Source organism: Passer domesticus, chromosome 3 (genome assembly GCF_036417665.1).
Source record: "Passer domesticus isolate bPasDom1 chromosome 3, bPasDom1.hap1, whole genome shotgun sequence".
In the NCBI taxonomy this organism is placed as follows: domain Eukaryota; kingdom Metazoa; phylum Chordata; class Aves; order Passeriformes; family Passeridae; genus Passer; species Passer domesticus.
In genome coordinates this window covers 3,529,315-3,555,507 of record NC_087476.1, presented here as the reverse complement: position 1 = coordinate 3,555,507, position 26,193 = coordinate 3,529,315, and the positions used below count along the sequence as shown (strand labels likewise).

General features: G+C 47.1%; 1 protein-coding gene and 1 long non-coding RNA gene across 16 annotated transcripts in view; one reads left to right on the top strand and one right to left on the bottom strand.

The window, feature by feature from the left end:
• The window catches only part of LOC135295818 (small basic protein 1-like), a 46,216-nt gene that overhangs the window by 9,490 nt on the left and 10,533 nt on the right, over positions 1 to 26,193 (bottom strand). For 3 of the 11 annotated variants that reach the window (XR_010357887.1, XR_010357883.1, XR_010357882.1), the window contains exon 2: positions 21,294 to 21,356. The gene's annotated coding sequence lies outside the window, so the exon portion shown is untranslated. Of the gene's footprint in view, positions 1 to 3,245; positions 6,781 to 7,014; positions 7,236 to 7,335; positions 7,419 to 12,074; positions 12,137 to 20,537; positions 20,843 to 21,293; positions 21,357 to 22,846; positions 22,957 to 22,987; positions 23,043 to 26,193 lie in introns of those variants that run through there. The other 8 variants (XR_010357888.1, XR_010357878.1, XR_010357880.1 and 5 more) reach the window with 8 other exon arrangements.
• On the top strand, positions 12,211 to 24,441 carry LOC135295819 (uncharacterized). Of its 5 annotated transcripts, none has more exons than XR_010357890.1 (6): positions 12,313 to 12,452; positions 17,185 to 17,332; positions 19,827 to 19,922; positions 19,999 to 20,179; positions 20,271 to 20,545; positions 24,242 to 24,441. It is a non-coding gene; the product is annotated as an uncharacterized LOC135295819 (long non-coding RNA). The 5 variants fall into 5 exon arrangements; XR_010357892.1 differs by lacking the exon at positions 24,242 to 24,441 and adding an exon at positions 20,721 to 22,806; XR_010357894.1 differs by lacking the exon at positions 19,999 to 20,179.

Sequence of the window (26,193 nt, the reverse complement as noted above, 5' to 3'; positions counted from 1 at the left end):
TGATGGCCACCCCAGGTAAGGTGGGAAATTGTGGGGAGCAGCATGAGAGATAAGACTGAACCATAAAGGAATTAAGGTGAAAGTGTTCCAGGAAGTGTCCAAGGCCAGGCTGGATGGGGCTTGGAGCAACCTGGGATGGTGGGAGGTGTCCCTGATCATGGCAGGGGGTTGGAACTGGACCAAGGTCCCTTCCAACCCAAACCACTCTGGGATTGTATGTAAAAAAAAAGTTTTCCAGGAAAGTAGGTGTGGGTGGGTCTTGCATGGAGAATTATGTTGGGTTTGGTTCAAAAGACTTTGGAGTGGAGTTCAGCTCCAGAATCACCCCATCCTAAATTTAGACATCCAACATCTGTGGGTCTCCATGGGAACTGGGCCCAGCCATGGTCACTGGACCTTGCTGGTGACCATGAGGAATTAGTGTAGATGTAGATCTTTCCTTCTTTCCACAGCCAAGAGCCAGCCAAAAAGGAGCTGCAGAGGGCATTGCTCCAGGACCTGTGGCAAAGGAGAGAGGGAGGAGCACACTGAGGACTGCGGGAGGATGCACTGCTGCCTGACACACAGGAAAAGGAAGTAGAGAGGAGGACAGAAAGTGATGCTTAAAGTGGTTTCTTCTTGTTTGGAAAAATTTTGTCTCTTCTTTGTTTTTTTCTTTCTTTGGTTTTTGTTTTGGGTTGGTTTGGTTTTTTTCCTTGATGGAAATAGATTTTGCTCCTTTCAATAAAAAAGTGTCCTGAAATGTGCTGTGTGGTTTGTTGTCTTCTAAAAAGTTGGGTGCAGAGGACCAGGAAAAATCTAGCCAGTCTTGCCAGAGAGGTCCTTGTTCATGGAGATGATGTGGTCAAATGCAAATTCTGTCAGTTGAACCTATTCCCCTTTGTCCTCTCCCTCCATCCCTTGTCCCAAGTCCCTCTCCAGCTCTCCTGGAGCCCCTTTAGGCTCTGGAAGGGGCTCTGAGCTCTCCCTGGATCCTTCTCTTCTCCAGGTGAAGCCCCCAGCTGTCCCAGCCTGGCTCCAGAGCAGAAAGGCTCCAACCCTCACCCCTGGAACTGCCAATAATTTGGAAAGGACCATGGCTGTGTGAGCAGCTCTGTGTGGTAGCACGGGAACACTTAGAAGGCACAGGATCCTTGGGATTGAGCTGCTGGAGGGTGAAGCAGGAGGGGAGAGGCACAATCTCAGATAACAGATTGGATCCAGCCAGGGCTAGTGCAGCCTAAAAACTGCACTGTGGCTTCTGAATTTGAAAATTGCCACCAATAATTAAGTTTTGTCCCCAGAAAGACTTTAGTTTTGTCCTTTTATGTGTCATTGAGCCCTGTTTTGGAGTTGGGGTAGCCAACTGATAGGGGGTAGCCCATGGCATTCCTGGAGACTCTTCCCAAGGACACAGCATGGGGAATGTGCCCTCCAGCTGCTCCTTCTCAGCTGAGGGAGCATCTCTGGGCATCACTGGGGACACCTGAAGGAGAAAAATCTGATGAACATGGAAGTGATCCCTGACTCACTGGTGGGAGCAGAGTTGCAGTTGGCACAAGTTTCCCAGAGAAGCTGTGACTGCCCCTGGATCCCTGGAAGTGTCCCAGACCAGGTTGAACAGGGCTTGGAGCAACCTGGGATAGTGGACAAGATGATCCTTAAGGTCTCTTCCAACTCCAAAAATTCAGTGATTCCATGATCTAGGGCTCTTCTTTGTTTGCCATCTCCTTGGAAAACCAAGCACAGACAAACCCAAATCGGCCTCATGACTTGCTGATCCCAGGTCCCATTTGTCACTGTGACTTTCCTCCTAATGTCTCCAGGAGGAGCAGTTGGAATTCCCTGCTGCAGGGACTGTGCTGCCACTACACTTGGCTCCTGGGGGAGACTGGGTGGGTTTCCTGGAGAAGAGCTCACCATGGCTCAGGGAATTGTCTTCTGCAGATTTTTAAGGCCAGTTTTTCCTTCCATTCCCATCAATGTCCTCAGCTGTGGACTCCAGTGTCACCCCCAATGGCACCTCCAAGTTATCCTAAGCCCAGAGGAAAGGGCATCCCTTTCTCTCTTTGAGAGGAAGGAAATCATGATTTACTCAGCTTTAGTGCACAGCAAAGGGAAAGGATTTAAAAACTCAAATTAAAAAATGGATCACCACAGTTTTACCTGAGGAAAAAAAGAGAATGCACTGTGGATAGTGACAATTTCATCTTTTAGGGAGGTTAGGATGAACAGAGCCTATTGAAGTCCTAACTTGGTGCAGGTGTCAGTCCAAGTGCCAGGTGGGGACAACAGCAAAGGTGTTCACCAGCAAGGAACAGGGATGGGGGCTGCTCACACACCAGTGACTGTCTGGACATGGCCAGGTGATGCCAGCTGGCCTCAGGCCCAGCAAACAGGCCCTGGCACTGCTTAATGGACTGGAATAGACACCTCCAGAGTGTCCAAGGCCACGGGAACAGAGCCAGGAATAGGCTGTGTGACTTCTTTCTCTAGGACTGGCGGGCTCAGGGAAACAGTGGAGGGGGAACAGAGCTGAGGGTTTGTATTTGTAGTTTGGTGTCTGTAGTTTTCCACAGGCTGCAAATATAATGTGGGGAGAAGAGCAAACTGATAAAAGGGATGCTTGGGAAAAAAAAAATGGGGTTTATATTTGTGTTTTCATCTTCCACTTCCAAGGTCTGGAGAACAGAGATGCACGAGGTGGGTGCATAAAGGGGACATAATTTCCAGTTCTGATGGGCTCCTGCAATGAACACTGAGGAAGAGTAAAATCTCTGGGGAAGAAGATGGGAATCTTGTGAGGCTGGGGCACAGGGTGCCCAGAGAAGCTGTGGCTGCCCCTGGATCCCTGGAAGTGTTCAAGGTCAGGTTGGACAGGGCTTGGAGCAGCCTGGGATAGTGGAAGGTGTCCCTGCCCATGGCAGGGGGTGACTGAGAAGGTTTTTAAAGCATTTTCCAACCCAAACACTCTGTGATTTCTTGAGGGGACACGCTGGAATTTTGTGGGTGGGTGACCACACAGCCACACAGCAAAGGCACTGGGAGGTAGAGCTCACCCCACAATCTCGTTGTGTCCTTCTGCAGGGAAGAACAGTTTGGGAATAGAGATCACAGGGAGCTGAGAGCCCAGGCCAGTGTATTACTGGCTCCTACACTTCCCCCTGGAGTTCCCAACCCAAACACCCCCTCCCACAGAAGCTGCTCCAGGCACCACGGGTGGTGAGGAACAGCCCAGGATGCTGGGGCTCCAGCGAGAAGGCAACTTTGGGTGATGTATGTGAAAAACGCCAATCACTTATTTTTAAAATTTTAAAAATTTAATAGTAACAAAATGGTTATAAAAACAGCAATATAATTAGAGTAATAAAAGGTTGAACAATTGAGATTAGGACAATAAGAGACAATAAGAACAAAGAGTTATGGACGTTCCGGGTACCTTTTCTGGGCAAAATAAGCCTGAAAAAGGACAGCCATTAACAGATGATTAACCCTTAAAAACAATAACTGGTTGCAAATTCATCCATCTCATACATGATGCAAAAATTCCATTCAAACAAAGGGTTCTGTCTGGTCAGCATCAATTTCTTCCTCTTAATCCTAATGGTGTCTTCCTGGCTGAGCAAGGCAGGAAGAAGTTAGTTTATTCTGATAATGGGGCAGTAAATTCTCTTTCTTTAAAGATTTAGGTGTCCTGTGGCTGCTATCTCAGCGCGAGTCCTCTCTTTAAAAAAATATCTTATATAGCATAGTTTATATTTTAACATTATGTTATAACCTAAAACTATATTTAACACACTACCTAAGAAAATTAATACAGCATAACTTTCTAACATAACACACACACTATTCATTTTAATATTTGCGAAAAGCCAATCATAAAATACGCATTTTTCACAATGTAAGACCAAGAGAAAACCCAAATCCCTTCTCCACCATCACTGCTGCAGGGAGGAACCAGGAAAATCCCTGGAGCACAGCTGGAAAGGCGGCTTTTAGCAGCTCTCTGCAGCTTGAGATCCCACGGGCTGTGCCAGCCGCCGTGCCGGGCTCAAGGTGAAACCCGTGCCCGTGGTCAGAGCCCGGAGAAGATTTAGGGAAGGCTGCCATCTCTTGGATAAGTGCAAAACGACAGCACCTGCCTGGGAATGCTGCTCAGGCACCCAGGGATGCCAGCTCCGGCCTTGCTCTCAGAGAAGGGCAGGATGAAGTTATTCCCTCTCTTCTCGTGCCCCCCGCAGGCCGATCCACGTCTTTATTTAGGGCAAACTGGGATCAGATGTGGGAATGAATTTTCCGTCTGGCTTTCCATGCCTTTCAGTGGCTGCCTCTGTGGGGCTGCACATCTGGAGAGTTTTATTTGAACCACCTGGCTGCAGGTCACACACAGGTGGGAGAGGTGCCCCTAGACTTGGGACAGCCTTTCTGGGGTCTCTTTGCCCATCCCTGCTGCTCTCAGGAGATTTCAGGGGCTCCTTTCACCTTTCCATAGGAAGCCTTTTGGCATTTGCAGTGGCCACACCTGCTCTGCCAAGCCCTGAGGTGCAAACCCTGCCCTCCTCTGGTTCCCTGTCCCCAGGGTCCCCTGCACTGCCCTGTCTCCCAGACCCAGCTTCTCCATGGCTCAAAAAACATCCCAGCACCTGCCTGCCTGGTGGCCCACTTTCCTGCAGATTAAACATTTGTCTAATGGCCATAAGCTGCTTAAACATGTCTTGGGCAAAGCCCCTTTGTGAGAATAAATGGCTTCCTGCTGGGACCACTGCTATGCCCCCACTCCAAAGTGTTTCTTATGGATACCTCATCTGTTTTCCTTCTCTTTTGTGCCTCCAGTCTGCTCATCTCCTTTCCAAGAGAGAGGAATTTACCCCATTGTGGACAAAGTCTGTGCTGCACAGCCAAAGAAAATCCCCAATTCTTCCTCATTTTCCCACCCTGCTCCATCTCTCCAGGATATCCAAAAGCATGCCCTTCCTTCCAATCCCATATGTGTTTACCCAGCCAGCCAACACCACAATGTTTAGGATCTGCCAATGCATGAGTGTGCAGCACTTTCTAATTAGCCTGACAAAACCCAAATACAATCAGAGCCAACACACCCAGCGCTTCCAGGATTTTCCACCCCCACATGCCTGTCAGCTCTACATCTCCATTGTTTGTCCTCCCTGCCACCTCTGACCAAGCTGTGACCTTTAACCTAGACCCAAAAAAAGCATCAAATTCAAATAAAGTGACTGTCCTAAAGCTGTTTTTATTTTTGGCAGGCATGGGAGGAGGATCAAGCTGACCAATACTGGGAATACTTGGTCCAAACTGTAAGAATTGTGATTTTTTTTTCAAGGGAACTTTTTATCATGATGCCTTTAAATTGTCACTCAGTTTTTGCCTCCTGAGGATGTACGACATAGACCCCTCTGCTGCATCCATTTTCTTTTCTGAAAACAAATGCTGACTCTAAAATCCCAATAATAACCCATCTTCCTATGCTCTGAATATCCAGCACAGAAATAACAGGAAAGACCCAAGCACTTGGAACAAGGCAAGGAATTCCAGTAACACCCTGTGCCCTAATTCATCCAGGGCTTATGCTATTAGAGGAGGTGATGCTAAGCTGGGGCTCCTAAGCTGTGGCTCCTTAGATATTAGGGAAGGAAAGAGTGTGGGAGAGGTGGCTGGGATGGAGAAATAGGCAATGGCTGAGAAATGCCAGGTTTTAGAGTGTCATGGAGGCTGATGGCTGTGATTCCCCTCAGGAAAGAGTGGTCTGGTAGGAGGGAAGGACTCGTGGGCTCCATAGAGAGCTGAAAAAGAGGCAAAGTGATGCTATTGCCCCGAAAACTGTTCTGCTTTTCAGCTGGAATGTGGGTATCCCCCTGGTGTTGGGAATCCCAAGGTTTTGGAGGCCAGTCCTTAGGCTCCCATGGTGCTGCAAGGGCTGGGAGAGAGCAGGAAAAATCTTTGGGAAGCAGCATGAGGCATAAGGGAGGTGTGGAAGAAAGAAGGGAAGCGGGATGGCCACAAGGGCAGGAGGGATGTGGGCAGGGGGAGTTCCAGGAACTTGAGATGTTCCGGAACTTGAGATGTTCCAGAACTTGAGCAGAGACTAGGAAGGGAATGGTTACATTGACCAAGGTCATGTGGTGGCTTCACCAGGATCCCAGGATTTGACACAGGGAAAGGCTGGTGAGGTGCTGGAGCTGTGGCTTGAAGAGGGGAAAAATGGATGGAGGAATGATGTCAGGGAATAAAGGCAATGGGTGCAGTGCCTGTATGACCAAGAGGATTTAGAGATAATCCAGGGACACCACGTGGTCTGGCCTGGGTGTCACTGGAAGGGAAGAGTCACACCCTACAGGTCTTGGGGCAACTTCCAGCCCAACCCTTGGCCCAACAGCCCTTCCAGAATCCTTGGGAAGGCTCTTTCAGCATTTTTGCCTTCAACTTGGCTTGGATCACTCAGCAGTCAACACCCAGCTCCTGCTATTCCCCTGGAGAGGGGATTCAGGCCTTCAGTGCCTAAATGTGATTAATGACCCCAAGCCATAATTACTGTGTAAGACCAGAGCACCTCAGAGCACCCAGATTCTCTCCAGAGATTTATACATTTCTTAAGAGATTTACAATTTAAACATGGTCTCGTGCATACCCCAAAGCCAAGACAGAGTGGCCAGTTGGGCTGGATCTGCTATTAAACTTTATCAGTCTTCAAAACAGGATGATCCCACCAGGTGGTCCATTGGGAATGGTCCCTTGTCCATGTGAACTCCTGAACTTCCCAGATCATTCCAGCCAACGTCCCACCTGAGCTGAAACAAGCAGCTCAGCAGTAGGGGTGACTCTCTGTGCCCCAAATAGTTTCTTTCCCAGTTGCAGCCATAGCCCCAGGGATTTTAATTCCAGTAGGGTGGAGTAGGACCATGGCCACGTGGCCACAAGGACCAGGAGAAGAGCAAACCAGAAGCAAAGACCTTCACCAGCAGTGTCAGCTCATAAAGCACAAGGCAAAATTGTAACTCATGCAAAGATAAGAAGCCCCTTTTTCACTTTAAAAGTGAAAATGCTGGAAGTGAGTAATTACTCCAGGCCTGGCTGTCCAGTCAGAAAGCATCAGGCATTTCTGAGCAGTGCTGGGTGAGGGACCGACGGGGCTGGCTGGCATTTCATCCCAGCTTCCTTTCACTTGAGCAATCCTCTCTGGAGACTCTTGCTTTACTCACTTTTACAGCTCCTTGCACTCAAGGCTGCAGCAGCATGTGCTGGAAGAGATGCTAAATGTTATTTTGTGCCATTTTTTCCCCTAAAAGTAACATTTTTTCCTTCTCCCTGAATAACTGTTTCCCCTGTTTCTTGTGATACCTGGTGCATTTTCACTGAGAAATGCGAGCTCTGGCCAAATGCTACTTGGAATCCCTGACTTTATTCTTGTCTTTCAATTTCCTCTGAAATACAAAGGGGTGAACTCATTATCTGCCCTCTTCTGCTGGGTCTCAGATGGCGTCAGCCCTTGAAATGGCCTTCCTTGCCTTTTGCCATCCAAAGGGACCAGGATAGGCTGGAGAGGTGGGTCCATGTGGACCTCATCAGGATCAACAAGGCCAACTGCAAAGTCCTGCACCTTGGTCTGGGCAATCCCAGGCACAAGAAGAGGCTGGGAGGGGAATGGCCCTTCCAGAGCATAAAGGGGCTCCAGGAGAGCTGGAGAGGGACTTGGGACAAAGGATGGAGGGACAGGACACAGGGAATGACTTTAAACTGCCAGAGAGCAGGGATAGATGGGATATTGGGAAGGAATTCTTGGCTGTGAGGATGGGGAGGCCCTGACACAGATTTCCCAGAGAAGCTGTGGCTGCTCCTGGATTCCTGTCAGTGTCCAAGGCTAGGCTGGACAGGGCTTGGAGCAACCTGGGATAGTGGACGGTTTCCCTGCCCATGGCAGGGGGTGGGACTGGATGGTCTTTAATGTCCCTCCCAACCCAAACCATTGTGGGATTCCACAATTATTTGTGTATTTTCCTAAACATACATAAAATCTTTGCCCTGAGAAGCCAGAGGATGTGTTGGACATTTCATGGGTGATCTTCACCTGTGCTCCAGGGTGCCAGAACACCCTGAAGAGCTGCACAATTTTATCTTGATTCAGGAAAGAAAACAATCAAAAATCCAAAAATGCTTTGTATAGACAACAGAAGAGTTTGAGGATATTCAAATGAAAAAGGAAAGGAAGGAAACCACAGGCATGAAACCCTGTTTTCATTTTCCCCTGCCCTGTGTAATACAAGTCACTGGATGTCACTTGGTGAAGATGAAGTTCAGTGGAGGAGGAGGAATTCAGAGGTCCCTCCACTGTGCAAAGCCAATTTATGGACTTCACTGCTAAAGAAGGTCACCGAGTCAACTGCTGTGACTGGATAATTGCATGACCACGAACATTTGCAGCTCTGCATGCGAAGATCCTGTAATAAAGGTAATCAAATCTCATGCTCCAGCGCATAAGTGGATCTTGGGCAGCAGCCGGGGGAGAGCTTTTCCACCCGCACACCCAGAACCGTGCAGACACTTTGGAGTGTGATGGAGGCAACCTCAGGAGCCTCCGGTTTTGGCCATCGCCCGAGGCAGGAAAGGGGCTTTGATGAGCTGGTGGTCTAAGTGGGAATGGCAATTCCTGTGCAGGAGCTGGGGAGATCACGGAAGGGGCCGGGTGTGATTAGTGTGCTACAGTGAGTCACTGTGCACGGGGAATCCGTGGCTGGAGATCGCCCCAGCAGCAAAGCCTGGCCTGGAACGTCGGCAAAGCACCACAGGGCACTGATGAAATGGAGTCTGAAATATCCTGGGAGACTGCAGATGACACTTTGCCCAGTTCAGGAGTGAGGAGTGATGGAGGAGCCCTCACGAATGCCTAGAGATGGTGTGGACTCCCCATCCCTGAAGGTGCTCCAGGCCAGGTTGGACAGGGCTTGGAGAAACTTGGTCTATGGAAGGTATCCCTGCTCATGGCAGAGGGGGTGAAATGAGAGGTTTTTCACGTCCTTCCAACCCAAACCATTCTGTGATTCCATAATTCCATCCTCAGCAAACACTGAAACACTGACCTTCCTCCCATGAGAAGCCACTGGTTTCCATGTCAATGAAAAGCCCAGCCGTGGTGCTACCACTGCTTGGGGTGTCCTGTGCAGGGACAGGAGTTTCATTTAATGGTCCTAATGGGTCCCTTTCAGCTCAGGATATTCTATGGTTTTTCTGCAAACCAGAGAGGAAACATAACACCCTGATGGGTGCATTGATGTGGCTTGAGGATTGGGATCTAAATGTATTTATAAGGATAAATCAGGGAAACAAGAACCTGTGTAGTCCCACCCTAACTAAGATTTCCAACATATGAAAGAGAAAAAAAACCAAAACAAAACAGACACTGCAGAGTTCTTAAAATCCCATCTACAATGGGTTGGGTTGGAAGGGATCTTAAATGCCATCTTGTTCCAACACCCTGCCATGGGCAGGGACACCTTCCACTATCCCAGGTTGCTCCAAGCCCCATGCAACCTGGCCTTGGACACTTCCAGGGATGAGGAAGCCATAGCTTTTTGGGCAACCTGTGCCAAGGCCTCCCCACCCTCTCAAGGAACAATTTATTTTTCTGGAATATTTGGAAGAAAGAAGAAGGCACAGACAAGCAGCACCTTGGAAAAAAGTGCATCCAGCTATAACATGAAAACTGCTCAGACAAAAATACCCACTGTGGGGGTACAGGGGACCCCGAATTAGTGCCCTTCTAACCTAAACCTCCAAGGGGCTGCATCTTTGATTACAGGGCCCAAGCTCTGCATCAGGAGGCCGTGAAAGCTGTGATTTCTGCAGGTCAGCACAGGCTGGAGAAGAAATGGATGTTTCCCAGCAAGCAGAGAGCTGTGAAATAGCCTATTGAAAGCCAGCGCCAGGGATCCGCTCCCATCTGATCCACAGTAATTTCACACAGTGGTGGAGGTTTTCACACGTAGCAATAAAGGGTGATTTTGGGGAGGCAAATAGCTGAAAGAGCAGAAGCACCTGGAAATGAGGGTATCACCTCTGGCCATGATTGCAGCTCCCTGACATCAGGAGCCTGCACCAGGCAGGCACAGGATTTCCCAGCAGAGCCCAGCTGCCAGACTGTTACTCTGCCTTCACACTGTCAAACACACCCACATCCACAATCCCCCGAGCTCTGGGGGAAAAGTACAGGGGGAACCACGGAAAACAGGTTTTGCTGCAGTGCTGCGAGAGCCAACTATCATGTCTGTCCACAAAACCCACACAGCCCACTCAAGGAGAGGGTTTTGGGGCCACGTCCAGGCTCTTCTGAGGAAAAAAGGAGAGGACCTGGGAAGTCAGTGAAGAGGAGGCCACAAAGATGATCTGAGGGCTGGAGCACCTTTCCTAGGAAAATAGGCTGAAAAAGCAGGGTTTGCTCAGTTTGGAAAGGGAGAACTCATTGTGACCCCTTCCAGTAATTAAAAGCAGCTTATAAAAAAGAGGGAGAGGGATTTTGGCAAGGGCATGGAGTGATAGGACAAGTGGAGAGGCTTCAAACTGATAGAGGGAAGAGTTGGGAAGAAACTGTTTGCTCAGAGGCTGGGGAGGCCCTGGCACAGGTTGCCCAGAAAAGCTGTGGCTGCTCCTGGACCCCTGGAAGTGTCCAAGGCCAGGCTGGACAGGGCTTGGAGTGACCTGGGAGAGTGGAAGGTGTCCCTGCCCATGGCAGGGTGGAACAAGATGAGCTTTAAGGTCCCTTCCAACCCAATCCATTCCATGATTCTATGATTCTGTTTCCCAGCAGTGATGCCACTAAAAGGAGCATGTGGCACAACTCACCTGTTGAAACATGAGCTGTGGTTCAAGTGCCTTAGATGGGAAACTCAGAAGTGAATACATCCCCCTCTGGCAGGAAAAATCCAAGGACTGGATTGACTGAGGCCCATGCACAGCCTGGATGCATAAATGAACAACAGGGATGGAAAATACTTGAAAACACTGAGATGCCTCCTAAAGCTGGATGGTTGTCATGGCTTAGACCCTCAGGTGAGCTCCAGCTCCCAAGTCACCCTCTATCAACACCCCTATTAAGCAATTCAAGGTAGACTTGCAGGCTCAGGAAGAAGCTGTGAAGTCATTCCATGTACATTTTCTTCTGCAAAAACAGTGTTAGGTTGTGTCTCCTGCAGTGACAGGGATGTCTCCTCACACTGCCCTCTCTGTACCTAGGACGTTGTCCTTTGCAGGGGAAGATCCTGATTCAGCAAAATATTACACCTAAAATTAACCTGAAGCCCATCTGCACTCCTTGAAAAAAGTGGAACTGGGAGCTGGTTTGAATATTCTGCCACACAGACACGATTCAGAATCGAGACATGATAAGGGATAAGTATTTAAATGTTTTGTTTAATCAAGAAGTGATAAAAGAGCTGCTGACAAGGAGATGGAAGCCGTGCTCCACATGATATCCTGAAAGCACATATGAGCAGTCCAAGGTTGTTGGACTCCCTGTGAGAAACCTGGAGCAAGGAACAGGGTGTGTGCTTGCCCCTCGAGTGTCACAACACTATCCCAGCTCCTGAAAACAGGTGTTTGCTGCCTCTCACCCTGCTGACCTGGCCACCTTGCACCAAATCCTCCTGGATTGCAGCTGGGAGCTGCAGCCACACCGAGGAGGGAAACTTGCTCACGGGAGTGGAACTGGCGGCTTCTCCCTGGAATGTTAACGAATGATCAGCCGCGCTCCCGGCGTGCTGCAGCCTCACAGCACCTTCAGCAGCAGTGATTTGAAAGAGCAATGAATGCCATTCTCATCTGGAGATTTCTTGGGGGCATTTCTGACCTAAGCAGGATCACAGAATGGCTTGGTTTGGAATGGACTCAAGAGCTTATCTAGTCTGACCCCTGCCATGGGCAGGGACACCTTCCACTATCCCAGGGTGCTCCAAGCCCTGTCCCACCTGGCCTTGGACACTTTCAGAGATCCAGGGGCAGCCACAGCTTCTCTGGGCAGCCTGTGCTAGGGTCTCCCCACCCTCACAGGGAATAATTCCTTCCTGACCTCTGAACTAAACCTCTCCTACCTTAAAACCATTCCCTCTGCCATTCCCAGGACTGTTCCTCATGTTCAGGTCTATGAATGAAGTCTCTCTTTATTGAATCATAGAATCATGGAATGTTGTCTGTTGGGGGAGACCTTAAAGAACATTCAGTTCCAACCCTTTGCCATGGGCAGGGACACCTTCCACTAAATCAGGTCACTCAGATCCTTGCCCAGCCTGGTATTGAACTTCTCCAGGATAGGGAGTCCACAGCAACAAGACAGGGATGGGAATGTCTCAGAGGAATGGGAATTCTTTTATCTCTTAAGATGAAATATTACAGGTGCTGCAGAGTGACTAGTCAAGCCTGCACAATCTATGCTGGTGGTGGAAAGACAATTAAGAACTTTTTGGGTCAAGGTAGGTCTCATTCAACAGGCCCAGTTTTGAAGTCTTTGTCTGGACAGTTGCCCCACTGAAATTACAGTGATCTCTAAGATTTAGATCAAGAGTTATTGTTTGCTGCTGTTTCAGCTTCTTTTTTTCTTTTTTTTTTTTCTTAAGAGCTTCTTTCCATTCTGCCCTAAAAATGCCAGAGCTTGTTATCCTCTCTGAGACTCAACCTGAGCATTTGCGCTGCAGACTCCCTCGTGCCCCTTCTGATCAGCCTAACCAGCAGAGAACTGAGCTACTCACACTTCTCTTTGAGGAGTCCTTGCTGTCCTCCAGCTTTGCTTCACCTCCATGGGATTCCCTCTGTCCTGCACTGCCCATCCCCTGAGCAGAGCAGGAGGTGGGTGTCTCTGGTTCTGGCTGGGTTTCCCAAGGGAGATGCCACAAGGAGCAGTTTGTGACACTTCCCAAAGATGAAACTCACCTTTCCTGGCTCTTTGGCAACCCAAGGAGCCAGACTCAAAGTGTCACCTAATCAAAGGATCTATCTCTCAACAAGGTTCTTCTCATTCTGTTTGGTCTGGATTGCCCTTGCCTAACTTCATCCCTCTAAAAGTTAAATTTCTGTGCAGTCAGCAGAGAAAGGCTGGGCACCTCCACAGCATGCTTCCTCCTGTTCCAAAATATGTGCCTAAAACAGGGAAGGGAATTGCCTTCCAGTTGTGCTGGCATCCTCTCCAAATCCTCCAGAGAAACTCTGAAGGATCTGCTTGGACAAGGAAGATGTCCAACTTCTACATGGCTAAAACAAGACGAGACAAAATCCCACACCTGGCTTCGTGTCTAGGAACCTCACAGGGAAGAACAATTCTTCCACTGCTTTATTAAGCAATCTTCAAGCTTATTTATCTCTTCCTTCCAGTCTCTTTAAATGCCACTGAAGTTACTGTCATCACAAATCAGAGTCACCAGAACTGCCTTTCAAAGCAAAACTACAAACTGAGAAGAAAAGATGTCACTGGGCAGCAAACCTTGATGGGCTGTGTATTGCAGGGACAGGAGCACGGGGGCTGCTCCAGCCTCTCCTCACCCTGGGCCATCCTGGTCCTGTGCATCCTCCTGGGGAGCAGGGTGCACCAGGGGCATTAGAGGATTGCTTCAGGTTTTTGCACTTCAGGAAGACTTTCTTTACAAAATAGGGTGTTAAAAATTGGGACAGGCTGCCCAGCGAGATGGTAGAGTCACCTTCCCTGGAGGTGTTCAAGAAACAGCTGGAAGTGACACTGAATGCTCTGGTTTAGTTGACAAAGTGGTCTCAAGTTTGGACGTGATGCCCTTTGAAGACTTTTCCAGCCCGTATGATCCTGTGAAATCAAGGATTCACCTCACATTTTCTCCCCACTGTTGGCCATTAGCTAGGTCCTATAAGAAAAGTAAGATCAAGGAAAACACTTCTTTGTCTTTAATAATTCAACTTCCCACACATTTTCACCCCAGAGGACTCCTCGAACTCGTTGCCGTTTGCCTCAAATGGCCTTTTCTTCCTAGTTCACATTCTGGAGCAGACCAGCAGTTGTTTCCTATTCCCAGTCCTCGAGCCCTGCAGGATTTTGCAGGCTGTGAAGATGTCTCGAGTCCCTCTGGAGAGGTTTGTCACTGTCCAGCCTCGGCAGCCGCGTGTCCCAGAGGTCCTCACACCCCAGCAATTCTCATGCAATGACTTCTTCCCAAGCTCTGGCATGAGAGGGGATCAGCTGGTGCTCCCCAGTGGTGGCTGATCAGCTGGTAAATGGAAATTTGCTCCAGGAGAAATGTGCACCTACCCCAAGGTGATGCTGCAGGATGTGTTTGAGTCCCAAGCGAGCCCAGGCTGGATGGTGAGATTTAGGAATGGTGATTTATAAAAGAGATGGAAGAAGTGAAGCAGAAAAGAGCTGAGGGAATAAAGGTCTTTTTTATGTTTTTCTAGTTTCTTGTGGAAACAAGGCTGGGGGGAATCACACCCTTAAGAGTGCCCATCTCTAATTTTCTGTGTCTTTATTATTCCTATCTGCTCCAACAATTCCTTCATCCCTCCAACAGTTTCAATTAGACTCCAAGGAGACAAAATGCATCCTATCAGTGTCTTCTCCCAGGTGAAGCTGCAGATGACAGGCACAGCTCCCAAAGAAGGGAAATTTTAAAGCCACTCCTTATTCAAAGGAATAAGGTTTCACTTTATTTGGGGATGGGCTTTGAGGATGGCGCTTTGAGCAAATTCATCTAGAGGAAGGTGTCCCTGCTCATGGAATGAGATGATCTTTAAGATCCCTTCCAACCCAAATTCTGTGATTCTATAATTTGGGTTATTATTTTCTTACCAATGGGTGATTTTGTTTGATCTGAAGCAAACTGCATCCCCAGTATGCATCTATACATTTTAGTTATCATCATAGAACATCGTTCTACTCATGAGTTCTGTTCAATGAACTTTATGATGTTCCCAAATTATTTGCCAAGTGGTGGTTACCTGTCACTCTTAACCAGGGAAAGAGGACTTGAGAAACAGTGAGAGGATTCAAAAGACACATTCATATCTGAAAAAGCTATTTGAAAGTAAGTTTCTCAGTTTTTTTAGCAGAAAACTCACTCTATAAATGCCACAGTTGAACACAATGAAATTGAAATTAATTTTCAGCATCAAAGAAACATTACTATAAATCCTACTGTGAACTCAAAGGCAACAATGGCAGGTGTCTGGGTAACAGGGATGCTCAGAGGGTTTTCCAGATGTCACCTATCAAGAACAATCCTGGGAGAAGGACTTGGGGGTGCTAGTGAGAAGCTGGACATGCCCTGGCCCTGAAACCCCCATGCCCTGGGCTGATCCCAGTGTGGGCAGCAGGGAATGGGGGGAATTCTGGCCCCTCTGCCCCTCTCAGGAGAGACCCCAACACAGGAAGAACATGGGCTGGAGTGAGTCCAAAGAGGCACCAAAATGACCAGAGGATGGGGCACCTCTTCTGAGAGGAAAGGTTGAGGGAGTGAGGGCTTTTCAGCCTGGAAGAGAGAAGGTTTGGGGTGACATAATTGTGGCCTTCCAGTGGCTAACAGGAACCAACAGGAAAGTTGGAGAAACGGCATTTACAAGGGCTTGGAGAGAGAGGACAAGGTTTCACACTGGCAGAGAACAGGATTAGGTGTGATATTGGAAAGGGATTCTTCCCTGCAAGGGTGCTGAGGCCCTGGCACAGGTTGCCCAGAGAAGCTGTGGCTGCTCCTGGATTCCTCTCAGTGTCCAAGGCCAGGCTGGATGGGGCTTGGAGCAAGCTGGGATAGTGGAAGCTGTCTCTGCCCATGGAAGGGGTTGCAATGAGGTGGTTTTTTAGGTCCCTTCCAACGCAACCCATTCCATTACTCTGTGACTCCATGAACTCATTTGGTATCATGAACACCCCATGAAATAACTTTGTTGTGCTTGGTAGGATGGCCCAGGCTTGGTCTTTTCTGCTTTAGCCTGGGTCTGGAGTAGGGTTTTTTCCTCTTAAGGTCAACAACAGGTGCTTCTCTCCAGAGCACGAAACAAAGTCCAGTTTCTTTCCTGGACCAGAGTTCCTCTCTCCACAGGCACTTCAGGAGCAGCTCTATCAACAGAGCAACCAACTCTGCTTGGCAAAGGTAAATCTCCCTCACCAGTGCATTGCTGGTGTCTGAGGGTGGCCTGACAATTCCATTGACATGACATAAGGAAAGATTTAGGAGAGGTTTGGGAGCATAATAAATGAATCCCCCATCGAGTCGACTCTACGTTCCTTGGATCTAGCAAGCAATCACAATAAGCCCTTTGGATTACTTGAGACAAATGCCTGTCTGCACAACAAATCACTGCAGATTGCTTATGACAGCCAAATGAGACGTCCTTTCAGAACATCACCAGCAACTCTCACAGCTCTGGAGCACATTATACAGCAGGAGTTAAGAAATCTTAAAAAACCACATCACCTCTTTTGGGTCTTTAATGGGATAAAGACAAGTGACTTCTAACCTGCTCTTCCAGGGCAGCTGGGCCAAATTGTTTGCTACAAGGCATTAGAGCTTTTGTGTTGTCTTTGACATTCCAGGTTACTAAAGGATTATATCCATAGACTGAGGTAATCCCTGAATATTTAGAAAATACACACACGGCTCTCCAAACAGCAGACATCTGCCCCATGGTGCTGCACATCTGCCATTCCCATGGATTTCTGAACAATTTCCTTTGATGAGCAGGTTTATTCCAATGGAAATCGACAAATGAGAACAGCTCCCGTTCCCTCTCCACGGCTCTGCCGAGTCTGCAGTTTTGTAGCTTAACATTTTTATCCAAGACAAAACATGCAGTCAGGCTCTTTGGACATCACACAAACACACAGAAATGTTGAAAGATAAATAGGTTGGATGCACACATGCACACACACACAAACTCGCCGAAATCTCCTTTGCTGAAAAATCTGCTTCTGCAACAAATACATATTTTTAAAATTAACATTTTTTGGAGACACTAACTGCATCTTGAGAGCAGAGAACACATTATTTTGTAGGCGTTTTCAGCAGCACAATACCAACCCCTATTTTTAACTATTGACTAATTACCAGTAGATCTTAATTACATGGTGTGTGGAGGCACTAATAAGTTTACAAATCTGCCAACAACACTAAACACATATGTCTTTGCAAGCATTAGCCTCTCTCTCTTATTTTTTAAAACCTTTTCTCTCTTTCTCCCCCTCCAATTTGGCAGCAGAAGATCCTGGGAAAGGCTATAATTGTGGCTGATTAGAAGGCGAGCATCTAAACACCCATCCTTGTGGAGAAAAGAATGGCTCAAAGCATGAGGAGGGATGAAAAGAGAAGCCAGCAGAGCTTGGAGAATTTGGATTTTCGGCAGGGTGAGTGAAGTGTTGTCTTCCTGTGGAAGGTGTCCCTGCCCAGAGCAGGGGGTTGGAATGAGATGGTTTTCAAGGTCCTTTCCAACCAAACCATTTTGTGATTCTATGATACAGTCTCTGAGAAGAAGGATAGTATGATTTTATGCATTTGGGTTTAATATTCTCATGCAAAAAGTAACTCAGCAGGAACTGCCCCTGTGCCCTGCTGTGCTGGGTTATGGCACAATGCAGCCAAACCCATCCTGGGAGATTTTCTGACAGGGTTTTCTCCTCTTGTTCAAGAATTTTGACAAAAGTTTTCCATCCTTGTCTCCTCAGAGATGTTCTACACCACAGCTGGGCCCTCACATCTACCAAAATACCTTTCAGACCCAGACCCCACAAAGGTGCCCACACTTGTGGGTTCTTCCAACAGACCCAAGCGGGGCTGAGAAAAGTTTGAGCCCTGGGGATGCTCCTCTTGTGCAGGGTCTGTCACAGAGGGCAGGGGGCTGTAGGTCTGAAATGTTCCTGTTAAATACACTTTTGGGTGAAGTTTGCCCAGTGCCACTGAGAGGATTCATGGAGATTCAGGAGGGAAAGAGGTTGCTGCAGTCAACAGATCCTCTGAAAGTCACAAACCGTCATAATAATCTTCAAATGTTGGTCAAGAGGGAATGGCTTTAACTGTAGGAGGGCAGGATTAGATGGGATATTGGGAAAAAATTATTCCCTGAGAGGTGCTGAGGCCCTGGCACAGGGTGCCCAGAGAAGCTGTGGCTGCCCCTAGATCCCTGAAAGTGTCCAAGACCAGGTTGGACAGGGCTTGTAGAACCCTGGGATGGTGGAAGGTGTCCCTGCCCATGGCAGGGAGTAGAAGGGGATGATCTTTATGTTCCACTCCAATCCAAAAAACTCTGGAATTTTATGGTTGAACTCCAGTACTGTCAGCTACAGAACTGAACATCTGGAAGTCTGATGGCAAAGATTTCCATGTGCTTTTCCATCAGTTGAGTTTCTGACCAAAAGGAGCATCACCCTGAGATCATCTTCAGCAGAAGCCTCTGCACACCCAACAGCACTTAGTGCAAGAGGTGATCACTTGTGGAAGGCTTGATGTTGCTTTAGAAGCTATACAGAGGCTATTAATAATATCAAAGAGCTGTTAGAAAAAAATAAATTACAGTGGAATTGTATGGGCTGGTTTTTAAAATAAATAATTCCAATAATTTGACAAGAAGGAAAATTAATCTTCTCTTTCCAAGTGCAAGTGTAACCAAAGGGTGAAGAATGTCCATATTCTTGGAATAAACACTGGGGACACTTTTAGTCTGTGTCCACGCTGCTGCTGATCTCCTGATTGATTTGCCATGGAATCACTGGGTAACTTGAGTTTTATGACTCCATAAATGAGAGCAGGTGCCTCCTTTGCACATTCATATTTCTAAATGCAGGAGGGTATTTCTGTCTGGGATGATTCAGTGTTTATATTTACACGGTGGAGGAGAGCAGATTATTGTCATTTGCATTGATGAAGGAGGTAGTTGTCACCTTCCAGTTTTTCCATATTGAATCTTTGTTAGCAAATAACATGTCTTGAGTAAAATGAGAGCAGGAGATAATTTAAATGGGCGCCACACTTAGCCCCAGCAATGAAATTACAAAAGTGAATCAACATGAAAGCAGAATAATTTTTTTTCTCAACAATTCAGGTAATTATGGACAAGGCAGGCATCAGTTTCCCCTGCTAAGAAACTGAACCAGTTGCTCTGGTGTCTCAGGGCAAAACTTCAGTTCCTTAATTAACAGATTCAGAAATATTGTGTGTGCTGGCAGATGGAAGAATTGATAAGAGCACTTGGCAAAGCTGGAAATGCTGGTGATTGCACACATCAGAAAGCACAGAGTGTGCCTGAACCAGGACTTCAGAATAGCCAGACTTAATTCTGAGATGTTGTTTGAAACAGCCACGTGATAATTTTTGCCATAGAGATGAGAGACTTCCAGCATCCATTTCAAGCTGGGCAAATCTCATTTGTCCCCTGAGTTATTAAATGACCTGTGCAAAGCCAAATTAATGAAAAGCATTTAAAAACACACAAGAGGGATTGGTGATGCTTTTAATATGGTGGGAGAAAAAGAAAGAAAAGAAAGAAAGAAAGAAAGAAAGAAAGAAAGAAAAGAAAGAAAGAAAGAAAGAAAGAAAGAAAGAAAGAAAGAAAGAAAGAAAGAAAGAAAGAAAGAAAGAAAGAAAGAAAGAAAGAAAGAGAAAAGAAAGAAAGAAAGAAAGAAAGAAAGAAAGAAAGAAAGAAAGAAAGAAAGAAAGAAAGAAAGAAAGAAAGAAAGAAAGAAAGAAAGAAAGAAAGAAAGAAAGAAAGAAAGAAAGAGAAAGAGAGTGTTTGTTTTCCTACAAAAAAGATTTTTGCACCATTATGGAATAAACAGTCTTTGTGCCCCATCTCCTTACACTTAATGCCAAATGACACAGGCAGGTGAATGGATTTCCCCCAAACAGGTAAAAATTCTGTGCTGTTGCCTGAAACTGGAGCCTGTTCCTGCCAAGAGAAGCTGACCTAGGAGAGGACAAAGTCATGGGATGGGAAGATCCCTGGTAAGGGACTGGAATTAGATGATTTTTAAGGTCCTTTCTGACCCAAATCTTTCTGAGACTCTGCGTTCCCCCTCAGGACCAAAGTGTGACAAAAGGTGGTTGAAGTAGAGCCAAGGCAGGGGAAAAGATTTACTGAGTGCAAAAGGACACAAAAATCAGAATCCTTTGTGATGCATGGGGAGAAGGGCTGCAAAGGTGTCACCAACACAGAATTAAAGAACATCCAGAGATGGCTACAACAGCAAGGGACCCACAAGGTTCATCAAAATCCAACACCTGGCCCTGCACAGCACAACTCCAAGGTTCACACCATAAACAACAGGAATTAAATGGAAATTCTGCCCTCAGGATGAAAAAGGAGAGAAAAGCAAGAAGACCTGGTGTGGACAGAGCTTTAGGAAAATGGGCCATAGAGGATCTCAGATGATCAGCAGGGAATCAGGAGGAGGTGATTTCTCTGCAGTACTTCATCTAGAGGAAGGACCAAGAGAAGAAGTAAAGACACCAAGGAGTAGCAGCCCACAATGGAAAGAGGCAATGCTTGGGCTGATGTTTCAGCCAGAGGGAAATGGAAGAAGCTGCCAGTCACCTTTTCCATGACTTTTTTCCAGGGGGAAACCCAGGTACGTTCAGATTTGTGCACCATCCTGTCTAAATTTGGGTTGATATAAAAGGTCATGCATTTAATTAACAATTCTGTGGTGACAGTGTTAAATACCAGAAAAATATTCTGTTACATTCAGAGGTTTGGGGGAGGTTTACAGCATCATGAGGCCTCACTTGAGGTGCTGCTTCCAGCTCTGGGGCTTCCAACATAAGAAGCACATGGACCTGTTGGACTGAGTGCAGAGGATGCTATGGGGATGCTCTGAAGGTTCTTTCTGCTCTGGAGCCAGGCTGGGACAGCTGAGGGTGTTCACCTGGAAGAGAGAAGACTCCAGGGAGAGCTCAGAGCCCCTTCCAGGGCCTAAAGGGGCTCCAGGAGAGCTGGAGAGGGACTTGGGACAAGGGATGGAGGGAGAGGACACAGGGAATGGCTTCCCACTGCCAGAGGGCAGGGATGGATGGGATATTGAGAAGGAATTGTTGCCTGTGAGGATGGTGAGGCCCTGGCACAGGGTGCCCAGAGAAGCTGTGGCTGCCCCAGGATCCCTGGAAGAGTCCAAGCCCGGGTTGGATAGGGCTTGGAGCAATCTGGGATAGAGGAAAGTGTCCCTGCTCATGGCAGGGGATGAAACTAAATCATCTTTCAGGTCCCTTCCAACCCAAACCATTCAGTGATTCAGTGATTCAGTGATTATCAGTTATAAGAAAAAAACAAGCATCAGGGACTGTGGGAAGGGGAATCATTTTACAAGGAATTTACCTTACCTGAGTTAAAGTGTGAAATCAGCTCCACTTCCTCCCACAGTCCATGGCTCCACATTGGCTTTTCTAGTGACCCAGAGGAACAGAAAAACTGGATGTTACCCACACTTCCCATTGGCACAGGGGCCAACCTTCACCCAGCTTGGAAGGGGAAGAATTGCCTGATAAGTTTATTTTTCACTGAGTTTTAAAGAGCAGCGTGGCACAGTGACAACAGCAGCCAGCTACTCTATAAGATACATCCCTGCCCTTCAGAGCCAATTAAATCACTGGAATCCCATGGGGGGAAGTAGGAAATGCTGTGTAGTCACTTTTCCTAAATCCCAGCTTGGAAAAGCACCGAGCGAGTCCATCAAACTGGAGGCCTGAGCTGTTAATGCTTTTCCAAGGGGAGAAACACAGTTCCCTGCACTGCTCACCACCTTCCTTGCCTGATGAAGTCATGTTGCTCCTTCCTACTGTGTAACAAGTTCCTCGAGGAGCAGGACACTCCTCCAGGGGATTATCCCATTCTTGGTTTAATGGGAAAAATGTGAGTACTTCCAGAAAAAGCAGGAAGGATGGAAATCCTGGAATCAGCCCCACTCCCCAGGTGGCCTCAGGACCAGGCATCCAATGTCACTCGTTCAGCTGATGGCACTGAAATGCCCACAAAGGCATTTTGGGGGAAGCAGAGAGAGCAGACAGGTTCCTTTTGATGCACAGGAATAAATGAAAACAGCTGCAGCTCTCAGGAGATTAAAGGGAGCCTGAGGAGAGCTGAATAAACCCTGTCACCGCAGGTAAGATCTAGATGACAGGAACGATGAAGTTTGCTAATGCACACGTATCAAGACCATACTAATTCTTAAATTTGTCAGGAGGTGTAAAGTGATTTAAATGTAACATTTCTGTCCAATAGACACAAGTTTGGGATTCATATAATTTCATATTTAGTGGGGAATTGGTATCTAGGTTTTTTCATGTACACCTGACAACATGAACATGTTTCAAGGACTTGTAAGGAACTGGAAGTGAAGCACCTGGTCCAGTTGTGTGAATAAACCACATTCAGTTGTTTCAAGTCCAGGCTGGATGAGGCTCTGAACAACCTGGTCTATTGGGAGATTCCCAACCCATGGCAGGGAATAGATCAAGATGGTCTTTAAGGTCCCTTCCTACTCAAAACATTCAGTGATTCCATGATTTTATGATCAGTAAGGGCTAACACTATTGGCAGTCACTAATATCATTTCCCACTCAATTGGAAACTCAAAAATGAAGTCCTCATACAAAAGAGAAGGGCTGGAATTGGAAAGGTTCACCAAACATTCCTCACACTATTTTAGAGGTAGTTCTTATGATGGCTGTGAACTGGATTTTCAATAGGGAACATTTGGGACCTTCTGCACCTTTCCTAGAGAGCCCAGTGTGACAAAGTGGTGGGTGGGAGCTGGACATGCCCCAGCTGGGTGCTCTCACATCCCAGAAACTCCCCATGCCCTGGGTTGATCCCCAGAGTGGGCAGCAGGGGAGGGGGGATTCTGCCCCTCTGTCCAACTCAGGTGAGACCCCACCTGCAGAGCTGCCCCAGCCCTGGAGCCAATAGCAGAAGGACATGGAGCTGCTGGAGAGAGTCCAGAGGAGGCCATGGAGCTGCTCCAAGGGCTGGAGCCCCTCTGCTCTGGAGCCAGGCTGGGAGAGCTGGGGGTGTTCACCTGGAGAAGGATCCTGGGAGAACTTATTGCAGCCTTTTAGTACTTGAAGGGGTCCTGTAAGACAGATGGGGACAAAAAGGACAAGAATTGATGGCTTAAAACTGAAGGAGGGTCAGTTTAGATTAGATACAAGAAATAAATATTTCACAATGAGGCTGGTGAGGCTCTGGCACAGGTTTCCCAGAGGAAATGTGGCTGCCCCTGGAGCCCTGGAAGTGTCCAAGGTCAGGTTGGACAGGGCTTGGAGTAACCTGGGATAGTGGAAGGTGTCCCTGCCCATGGCAGGGCACTGGAACAGAAAGAGCTTTAAGAAATCATTTCCAACCCAAACCATTCCATGATTCCACAATTCTATGACAGTGCTGCCAGAGGGAGACAAGTGGCAGCAAAAGCACCATCCTGTTGATCTCCCCCTGGTATATACATGTAGCATTCAAAGAGGTTAACAGAAATTAACAAAGTTAATCAGCAGAAGGACTGGCCTAAGTGAGTCTTCTAAGTCAAGCTCACACAATAACTACTCAGTTTACCAACACATTCAACTTTTGATCCTGCAGACACAGGAACGTTGTGGCAATGGAAGTTGGAGCTTTTTCTGCCTCATGCATGAATAACAAAGCCACCTGCTATATTCCAGCAGTGGATGCTTTATTGTTAGTGATGATGCATGAGGCAGAAATAATGCAGTTTGATTTTTAGAGACAATACCAAGTTGAGCTTGCGAGGCTGTCAGCCCACACTCGTTTGACTTGGGAACTGAGCAAACAACATGGAAGTAATTGATGGAAACTAATGACACAATAAGATGTCATTTTTTTCTGACCTACTTTGCTTAAAGTAAATCCCCATTAATTGTAATTATCTGTACCCCATGTACACCAAACACTCAGCTGGATCCATCCCCCAGATATTTAAATGAGGTAGCTCCAGATTTACACAACTCTGATTCTAGCTTACATACCTCTCTATATTTAGTGTTTGTTCCCCCGATCTGAATAAATGCCTGGAAGAAGGAAGACCACACAGCTCAATTATGGTATTGATCAGGATGAAAAAAGCCTTTAACCAAGCAGCACAAGGAGGTTGTGATCCCATGCCGGGGTGCTGCTGGAGCATCGAACTCTCCTCCCCTTCCCAGTGCCTCCCTGGTGCTCCTGGAGAACAGCAGGAACACGAAATGCAAGGCACAGACAAATCAGCTCCCAGAGCTGTGAAGGAAAACCCTGGCTAAACATGTTTTATAAATACTTGCAGATCTTGGGGTCACCCAGAGTTTACCCAAACCTCCGGACACAAGCGCCTCCAGCGTGATGGAAGTGTGGGATGCTGCTGAGTGCCAAGAAAAGCTTTCTCCTCTCAAAAATATGAGTTGAGAGATCTCATCATGGGTGTGATTGACACTCACAACTTCCAAAAATTCCTAAAAATACAGAGTGTCGGCTAATAAAAGAAACAGGCGCTGAGCAATGACTTCTGGCTCTCTGTGAGGGCCAGGACTACAAAGGAATGGGAGCTCTTGTGGACTAAAGGGGCAAAACATCATCCCAATGTCCTTGGGCAAAGCAACCCCACAGCAGCAGCTGTGGGAAACAGGGACATCAGGGGGTTGTGGGGAGACTGGGACATGGGTACATCTCTGCTGTGTGCTAAGTGAGGGAGCAGGAGCTGGAGAACATCATGGGATAATCAGGAATTAAGATGTAAGTGGTGGAGATATCACTTCTGGCCACCCACGGAGTCATGTAGCCATGACTCATCCCCTGGTGCAGGAAGGAACGTAGCGTACCGTGCATCAAAATGGACAGGATCTTTCCAAGGAGAGATGATCCGGGATGGAAGACCTTTAAAGGGCTTCCATGCCAGCTGTTTATCCCTCCACACTGGTATGCCTTTTTTTCTTGATAAAATCAGGAAGTGATGTGTTAAATGAGTTACTTCTTTATTTCAGTCTCCGATACTCCTACTGGAAAGATCTTCCGATTTCCAGGCTAAAAATATTCATGGCCAGTTCCTACTCATTTACTTTTCCACCGTTGCCCTTCAGTGTCCCAACGCCTTTCCCTCCGCTCGCATTTATTTTCCAGGATGTATTTATAGGCAGGAAAACATATTCCTTCTCCAGCCTCATTTTTTAGCTAAACTAAACAAGCCAAATTCTTTCGGTCCACAGGAGAAAAGACAGATTGTCCTGAGCTCTGATCAACACCTAGCTCTTCCCTGCAGCTGGAATTCACCCTTCCTGGGCTGGGCACAGGTGGCCACAGCTGCACCAAGGAGTTTGGGGGCAGTGCCAGCAGGGTATTGTCATTGTGTCATCTCTTGCCCAAGCAGCTGCTTCTTTTACTCCACGTGCCAACGCTGAAATCCTCAACTGCTGCCTTCTCCCACCCGAATGTCTCATCAAACAAGTTTGGGTTGGTTTTGTATCAAAACAGATGACTCGTCTGCCCCCTTACTGGTTCACCTACACTTCTATATAAGCAATAAGATGAAATAATTTGTTTACTTCTCTGTTGTCTTGGGTTTCAGGGGATTTTTTTTAATCTTTTTAATCATATGTAGCAAATCTGCCACAGAGAAAAGTTTGAGGGAATGAGGGATGCTTCCATTTATATCTCCTTATACTGCAAATCAGAAGTCGAAGCTTAATCTGGGTGCTTCTCACCCAAAAATATGGGTTCCAGAGTCCTTATTGCTTACTGCTGTGAGAATTAACAGCCATATTTAGGTTTGAAAGTATCTATCAGGAGAGGGAGTTGAAGTTATATATATATATTTATATTTATACAAGTCTTATGCACATGAAGTAATTTGGTCGAGGGCTGGTTTTGCTCTTATTTATTTCCATATTCTTGTAATAGCTGAAGTCGGCAGAAAATAAGGGAATATCTTCAACTTTTGAATGTGTTATGATGGGGATCTGTGGGATCCTGTTTTGCCTGATCCCACTAAATAATATTATACATAATAGCAGTTTTCTCCCTTTGGGGAACTGTTGTAGCGACCTGGTTCTAAGGAAACGCAGCACGACGGCCCAATGTTCTTGGCCGCTCGGGCTAAGGACACGCAGACATCAATGTGATAGACGGTCCAAAGGCCCTTTATTGGTTTTCTCCTCGGTATATATACCCTTGGTCCTTCCCCTACCTTTGGGGTCTGACTTTTACCTTATATGGTTAGTAAGGGGACTGGGTGGAGGCCGTGTT